The 7941-nt window shown below is 35.2% G+C and overlaps 1 long non-coding RNA gene across 1 annotated transcript; it reads right to left on the minus strand.

Annotated features, from left to right (window-relative positions):
• Nucleotides 1-295: 295 nt before the first annotated feature.
• On the minus strand, nt 296-934 carry LOC120874452. Its single transcript, XR_005723649.1, has 2 exons — nt 895-934; nt 296-419 (listed from the first exon to the last, which is right to left on the minus strand). It is a non-coding gene; the product is annotated as an uncharacterized LOC120874452 (long non-coding RNA).
• Between the last annotated feature and the right edge of the window lie 7007 nt (nt 935-7941).

The raw sequence follows: 7941 nt of genomic DNA on the forward strand, positions 1-7941 counted from the left end.
GACTGTGACTCCCAGCAAGGGAAAGGACTCTGACAGCAGTGACCCGAGAAAAACATTTATTATTCTTATGTTTTGACTTGTTCTGTAGATTCTTTTGGAATTTTTTTTTCCTTTTCACCCCCACTGTTGTAGTTGTTGATTTTATTGGCAGTATGAAATCTAATTCAGCTTTTGAGTTTTTATTTTCTTTTCTCAGTCACATTTTTTATTGTTGTTATAAATCTCTGCCTTTATATTGAGTTTTTGTAGTTCTGTGGAGTTTTCCTTTTTTTTTTTCTTTTTCCTCCTTTTATTCCTCTTTTTTTAATTTTAATTTTTTAACCTATTATTTTTTCTACATTTATTCCTTTGTTTGCTTTTCCTACTGCTCTTTTCCCCTGGCAGTTAATCTTCAATGTATATAAATCTTCTTTATCTACCTTTGTTTAACTTTTTCTTTTTCTTTTCTTTTCTCTATTCTTTTTCTTTTCCTCTCAACATATTTGTTAGTTTTGTTTTCATTGCTTTATTCTCCACTTGGCACCTTGTTTTAGTTTTGTTTTCCAGTTTGTGCTTTATTTAGTTTTGTTCTTAACTGGTAGATGTAAATTTTGATTTCCTTTGTTCATCAGGTCAATCTACTGCACTATATTTGTGTTGGACTGTTTTGATTTTGCTTATGGATGTATATAAATACGTGTATATTCAGTCACATTTTTTATTGCTGTTATAAACCTCTGCCTCTACATTGGGCTTTTGCAGTTCTGTGGAGATATTCTTTTTTTTTTTCTTTCTTCTTCCTTGTTTTTCCTCTTTTTTATTTTAATTTTTAAACCTATTAAAAATTTTCTACATGTATTTCTTTGCTTTTTTTCTTTTGTTAATCTATAAAGTATATGAATATTCTTTTTCTACCTCTATTTAACTTTGCATATCTATTCTTTCTTTCCTTTCCCCTCAACATATTTGTTAGTTTTGTTTCTTTGCTTTATTCCCCATGGGCACCTTGCTTTAGTCTTGTTTTCCAGTTTCTACTTCAGTTAGCTTTGTTCTTAACTGGTAGGTATAATTTTTGGTTTCCTTTGTTCTCTGGGTAAATCTATTGTTCTTTATTTTTGTTGGACTGTTTGGATTTTGCTTATGAGTGTATATGTATATGTGTATATTCCATTATTTTAATTATTATTTGCCTGATTTTGTAACTGCCATTTGTCTGGGGTTCATCTTTGGTTTCTCACTTTGGGTTATTTGTTTTACTCTCACTTAATGCCATAACAAACCACTTGAAGAATCTTCATTCCTGACCAGAGATCAAGCCCTGAGCCTTTGGAGTGGGAGCACACACTCCAAGACCCTAGACTACCAGAGAACTAGCCCTAAGGAATATCAAACAGTGAAAACTCACACAAAGGAAACCACTTGAATACAAGAGCTGGCATCACCCAACCACCAGTAGCATCCTGTGCAGGACGCCTCATCTAAACAACAAACAAAACAAAAATACAGACCTAATCATCAGCAGACTGGATTACCACCTCACTCAGCCTTGCCTATCAGAGGAAAAACAAACAAACAAAAACTCAGTACAAATCTCACCCTATACAAAGCTTGTACAAACTTCTGGACCAATCTTAGGAGGGCAGAAACCAAAAGGAAGAAAGAATTCAACCTTGAAGCCTTGGAAAAGGAGACTTCAAATGCAATAAATAAAAAAATAATGAAAAGGCAGAGAAATACTACACAAATGAAGGAACAAACTAAAAACACAGAAGCCCAAATAAATGAAGAGGAAATAGGCAAACTACCTGAAAAAGAATTAAGAATAATGATAGTAAAGATAATCAAAAACCTTGAAAACAGACTGGAGAAAATGCAAGAATCAATTAACAAACACCCAGGAGAGTTAAAGAATAAACATACAGAGACAAACAACACAATTACTGAAATTAAAAATTCTCTAGAAGGAATAAATAGCAGAATATCTGCAGCAGAAAAATGATTTAGTGAGCTGGAAGATAAAATGGTGGAAATAACTTCTGAGAGCAGAATAGAGTAAAAAGAATGAAAAGAACTGAGGATAATCTCAGAGACCTCTGGGACAATATAAAACACACCAACATTAGAATTATAGGGGTCCCAGAAGAAGAAAAGAAAAAGAAAGGATATGAGGAAAATTTTGAAGAGATTATAGTTGAAAATTTCCCCAATATGGAAAAAGAAATAGTCAATAAGTTCAAGAGCCACAAAGAGTCCCATACAGGGTAAACCCAAGGAGAAATATACATAATAATCAAACTAACAAAGACTAAACACAAAGAAAGGATATTAAAAGCAACAAGGGAAAAACAACGAGTATCATATAAGGGAAATCCATATATTTAACAGGTGATCTTTCAGCAGAATCTCTGCAGGCCAGAATGGAATGGAAGGATATATTTAAAGTACTGAAAGGGAAAAATCTACAACCAAGATTACTGTACCCAACAAGGATCTCATTCAAAATTGATGGAGAAATAAATAGCTTTTCAGAGAAGCAAAAGTTAAGAGAACTCAATACCACCAAACAAGCTTTACAATAGATGTTAATGGGACTTATATAGTCAAGAAATACAAGAGAAAAAAAAGATGTACACAATCAACCCCAAAGCAAAATTAAGCAAATGGCAATAGGGACATATATATCAATAATTACTTTAAATGTAAATGGATTAAATGCTCCAACCAAAAGATACAGACTGGCTGAATGGATACAAAAACAAGACCCATATATATACTATCTACAAGAAACCACTTCAGACCTAAAGACACAAATAGACTGAAAGTGAGAGGATAGAAAATATATTCCATGCAAATGTGAAGCAAAAGAAAGCTGGAGTAGCAATCCACATATCAGACAAATTAGACCTTAGAACAAGAGATAAGGAAGGACACTACATAATGATCAAAGGATAAATCCAAGAGGAAGACATAACAATTGTAAATATCTATGCAGTCAACATAGGAACACCTCACTACATAAGACAAACACTAACAGACATAAAAGGAGAAATTGACTAACACAATAATAGTAGACTTTAACACCCCACTCACACCAATGGACAGATCATCAAAACAGAAAATTAATAAGGAAACACAAGTCTTAAGTGAAACATTAGATAAGATGGATCTCATTGACACCTTCAGGACATTCCATGAAAATGCAGAAGAATATACCTTCTTCTCAAGTGCGCATGGAAACATTCTCCAGGATAGACCATATCTTGGGTCAAAAATAAAGCCTCAGTAAATATAAGAAAATTGAAATCATATCAAGCATCTTCTCTGACCATAATACTATGAGATTAGATATCAATTACAAGGGGAAAAAAAACCTGTAAATACACAAACACATGGAGATTAAACAATATGTTTCTAAATATCCAACAGGTTACTGAAGAAAGCAAAAGGGAAATCAAAAAAATTCTAGAAACAAACGACAATGAAAACACAATAACTCAAAACCTATGGGATGGAACAAAAGCAGTTCTAAGAGGAAAGTTTATAGCAAAACAGTCATACCTCAAAAAACAAGAAAAAAAAAGACATCGAATAGACTACCTAACTTTACATCTAAAACAACTGGAAAAAAAGAACAAAAACAAAACCCAAATTAGTAGAAGGAAAGAAATCATAAAGATCTGAGCAGAAATAAATGAAAAAGAAATGAAAGAAAAACTAGTAAAGATTAATAAAATTAAAAGCTGGTTCTATGAGAAGATAAACAAAATTGACAAACCCACAGCCAGAATCATCAAGAGAAAAAAAAAAAACAGAGAAGAATCAAATCAACAAAATTAAAAATGAAAAAGAAGAGGTTACAACAGACAATGCAGAAACACAAAGGATTATAAGAGACTATCATGAACAACTATACGGCAATACAATGGATAACCTGGAAGAAATGGACATACTCTTAGAAAAGTTCAATCTTCCAAGACTGAACTAGGAAGAAATAGAAATTATGAACAACCCAATTACAAGCACTGAATTTGAAGCTGTGATTTAAAAAATCTCCCAAAAAACAAAAGCCCGGGACCAGATGGCTTCACAGGAGAATTCTATCAAACATTTAGAGAAGAGGTAAAGCCTATTCTTCTAAAACTCTTTCCAAAAAATTGCAAAGGAGGGAACACTTCCAAACTCATTCTACGAGGCTGCTGTCACCCTGATACCAAAACCAGACAAGGACAACACAAAAAAAGAAAACTACAGGCCAATAACACTGATGAACATAGATGCAAAAGTCCTCAACAAAATTTGAGCAAACAGAATTCAGCAACACATCAAAAAGTTCATACATTATGATCAATTTGGGTTTATTTCAGGGATGCAAGGATTCTTCAATATACACAAATCAATCAATGTGATACACCATATTAACAAATTGAAAGATAAAAATCGTATGATAATCTCAATAGATGCATAAAAAGCCTCTGACAAAATTTAGCACACATTTATGATTAAAACCCTTCAAAAAATGGGCATAGAAGGAACCTACCTCAACATAGTAAAGGCCATGTATGATAAGCCTACACCAAACATTATTTTCAATGGTGAAAAAGTGAAAGCATTTCCCCTAAGATCAGGAACAAGACAAGGGCATCCACTTTCACCGCTATTATTCATCATAGTTCTGGAAGTCCTAGCTCTAGGAATCAGAGAAGAAAAAGAAATAAAAAGAATCCAGATCAGAAATGAAGATGTAAATCTCTCACTGTTTGCAGATGACATGATACTGTACATAGAAAACCCTAAAGAGAGTATCAGAAAACTACTAGAGCTAATCAGTGAATTTAACAAGGTTGCAGGAAAGAAAATCAATACACAGAGATTTCTTGCATTTCTATATACTAACAATGAAAAATCAGAAAGAGAAATTAAGGTATCAATCCCATTCACCATTGCAACAAAAAGAATTAAATATCTAGGAATAAACTTACCCAAGGAGACAAAAGAACTATACACAGAAAATATAAGACACTAATGAAAGAAATCAAAGACAACATAAATAGGTGGAGAGATATTCCATGTTCCTGGGTAGGAAGAATCAATATTGTAAAAATGACTATACTACCAAATGCAATCTACAGATTGAATGTGATACCTATGAAATTACCAATGAAAATTTTCACAGAACTATAACAAAATATTTCACAATTCATATGGAAATACAAAAGACCCGGAATAGCCAAAGCAGTATTGAGAAAGAAGAGTGGAGCTGGACGAATCAACCTTCCTGACTTCAGACTATACTACAAAGCTATAGTCATCAAGACAGTATGGCACAAAACAATACTGGCACAAAAACAGAAATATAGACCAATGGAACAAGATAGAAAGCCCAGAAATAAACCCATGCACCTATGGGTACCTTATTTTTGACAAAGGAGGCAAGAATATACAATGAGGCAAAGACAGCATCGTCATTAAATTGTACTGGGAAAACTGGACAGATACATGTAAAATAATGAAATTAGAATATTTCATAACATCATACACAAAGATAAACTCAAAATGGATTAAAGACCTAAATGAAAGACCAGAAAATATAAAACTCTTAGAGAAAAAATAGGCAGAACACTCAATGACATACATAAAAGCAAGATCCTCTATGACCCACCTCCTAGAGTAACAGAAATAAAAACAAAAGTAAACAAGTGAGACCTGATTAAACTTAAAAACTTTTGCACAGCAAAGGAAACTATAAGCAAAGTGAAAAGACAACTCTCAGAGTGGGAGAAAATAATAGCAAATGAAACCAGTTACAAAGGATTAATTTCCAAAATATACAAGCAGCCCATACAACTCAATACCAGAAAAACAAACAACCCAATCAAAAAGTGGGGAAAAGGGTTAAACAGACACCTCTCCAAAGAAGACATACAGGTAGCTAACAAGAACATGAAAAGATGCTCAACATAGTTCATAATTCAGTTCAGTTCAGTTTAGTTGCTCAGTTGTGTCTGATGCGACCCCATGAACCACAGCACACCAGGTCTCCCTGTCCCATGAACCACAGCACACCAGGCTTCCCTGTCCATCAACATCTCCCAGAGTCCACCCAAACCTATGTCCATCCAGTCGGTGATGCCATCCAACCATCCCATCCTCTGTCGCCCCTTTCTCCTCCTGCCCTCAATCTTTCCCAGCATCAGGGTCTTTTCCAATGAGTCAGCTCTTTGTATTGGGTGGCCAAAGTATTGGAGTTTCAACTTCAACATCAGACCTTTTAATGAACACCCAGCACTGATCTCCTTTAGAATGGACTGGTTGGATCTCCTTGCAGTCCAAGGGACTCTCAAGAGTCTTCTCCAACACCACAGTTCAAAAGCATCAATTTTTCGGTGCTCAGCCTTCTTTATAGTCCAACTCTCACATCCATACATGACCACTGGAAGAACCATAGCCTTGACTAGACAGACCTTAGTCAGCAAAGTAATGTCTCTGCTTTGTAATATGCTATCTAGGTTGGCCATAACTTTCCTTCCAAGGAGTAAGCGTCTTTTAATTTCATGACTACAATCACCATCTGCAATGATTTTGGAGCCCAGAAAAATAAAGTCAGCCACTGTTTCCACTGTTTCCCCATCTATTTCCCATGAAGTGATGGGACCAGATGCTATGATCTTAGTTTTCTGAATGTTGAGCTTTAAGCCAACTTTTTCACTCTCCTCTTTCACTTTCATCAAGAGGCTCTTTAGTTCTTCTTCACTTTCTGCCATAAAGGTGGTGTCATCTGCATATGTGAGGTTATTGATATTTCTCCTGGCAATCTTGATTCCAGCTTGTGTTTCTTCCAGCCCAGCATTTCTCATGATGTACTCTGCATATAAGTTAAATAATCAGGGTGACAGTATACAGCCTTGACATACTCCTTTTCCTATTTGGGACCAGTCTGTGGTTCCATGTCCTGTTCTAACTGTTGCTTGACCTGCATTCAGGTTTCTCAAGAGGCAGGTCAGGTGGTCTGGCATTCCCATCTTTTTCAGAATTTTCCACAATTTATTGTGAAAATAATAAGGCTTTGGCATAGTCAATAAAGCAGAAATAGATGTTTTTCTAGAACTCTCTTGCTTTTTCCATGATCCAACGGATGTTGGCAATTTGATCTCTGGTTCCTCTGCCTATTCTAAAACCAGCTTGAACATCTGGAAGTTCACAGTTAACATATTGCTGAAGCCTGGCTTGGAGAATTTTAAGCATTACTTTACTAGCATGTGAGATAAGTGCAATTGTGTGATAGTTTGAGCATTCTTTGGCATTGCCTTTCTTTGGGATTGGAATGAAAACTGACTTTTCCAGTCCTGTGGCCACTGCTGAGTTTTCCAAATTTGCTGGCATATTGAGTGCGGCACTTTCACAGCGTCGTCTTTCAGGATTTGAAATAGCTCAACTGGAATTCCGTCACCTCCACTAGCTTTGTTCGTAGTGATGCTTTGTTCGTAGAAAGCCCACTTGACTTTACATTCCAGGATGTCTGGCTCTAGGTGAGCGATCACACCATTGTGATTATCTGGGTTATAAAGATCTTTTTTGTACAGTTCTTCTGTGTATTCTTGCCACCTGTTCTGCTTCTGCTAGGTCCCTATCATTTCTGTCTTTTATTGAGCCCATCTTTGCATGAAATGTTTCCTTGGTATCTAATTTTCTTGAACAGATCTCTAGTCTTTCCCATTCTATAGTTTTCTGAAATGCAAATCAAAACTACAATCAGATATCATCTCACACTGGTCAGAATGGCCATCATCAAAAAGTCTGCAAACAATAAATGGTCTATAGGATGTGGAGAAAAGGGAACACTCTTGCACTGTTGGTGGGAATGTAAATTGATACAGCCACTATGAACGATGTTATGGAGATTCCTTAAAAAAACTTGGAATAAAACCACCATATGACCTCACAATCAGACACATGTATCCCATT

The sequence above is a fragment of the Oryx dammah genome, unplaced genomic scaffold, assembly GCF_014754425.2.
Source record: "Oryx dammah isolate SB20612 unplaced genomic scaffold, SCBI_Odam_1.1 HiC_scaffold_15, whole genome shotgun sequence".
In the NCBI taxonomy this organism is placed as follows: domain Eukaryota; kingdom Metazoa; phylum Chordata; class Mammalia; order Artiodactyla; family Bovidae; genus Oryx; species Oryx dammah.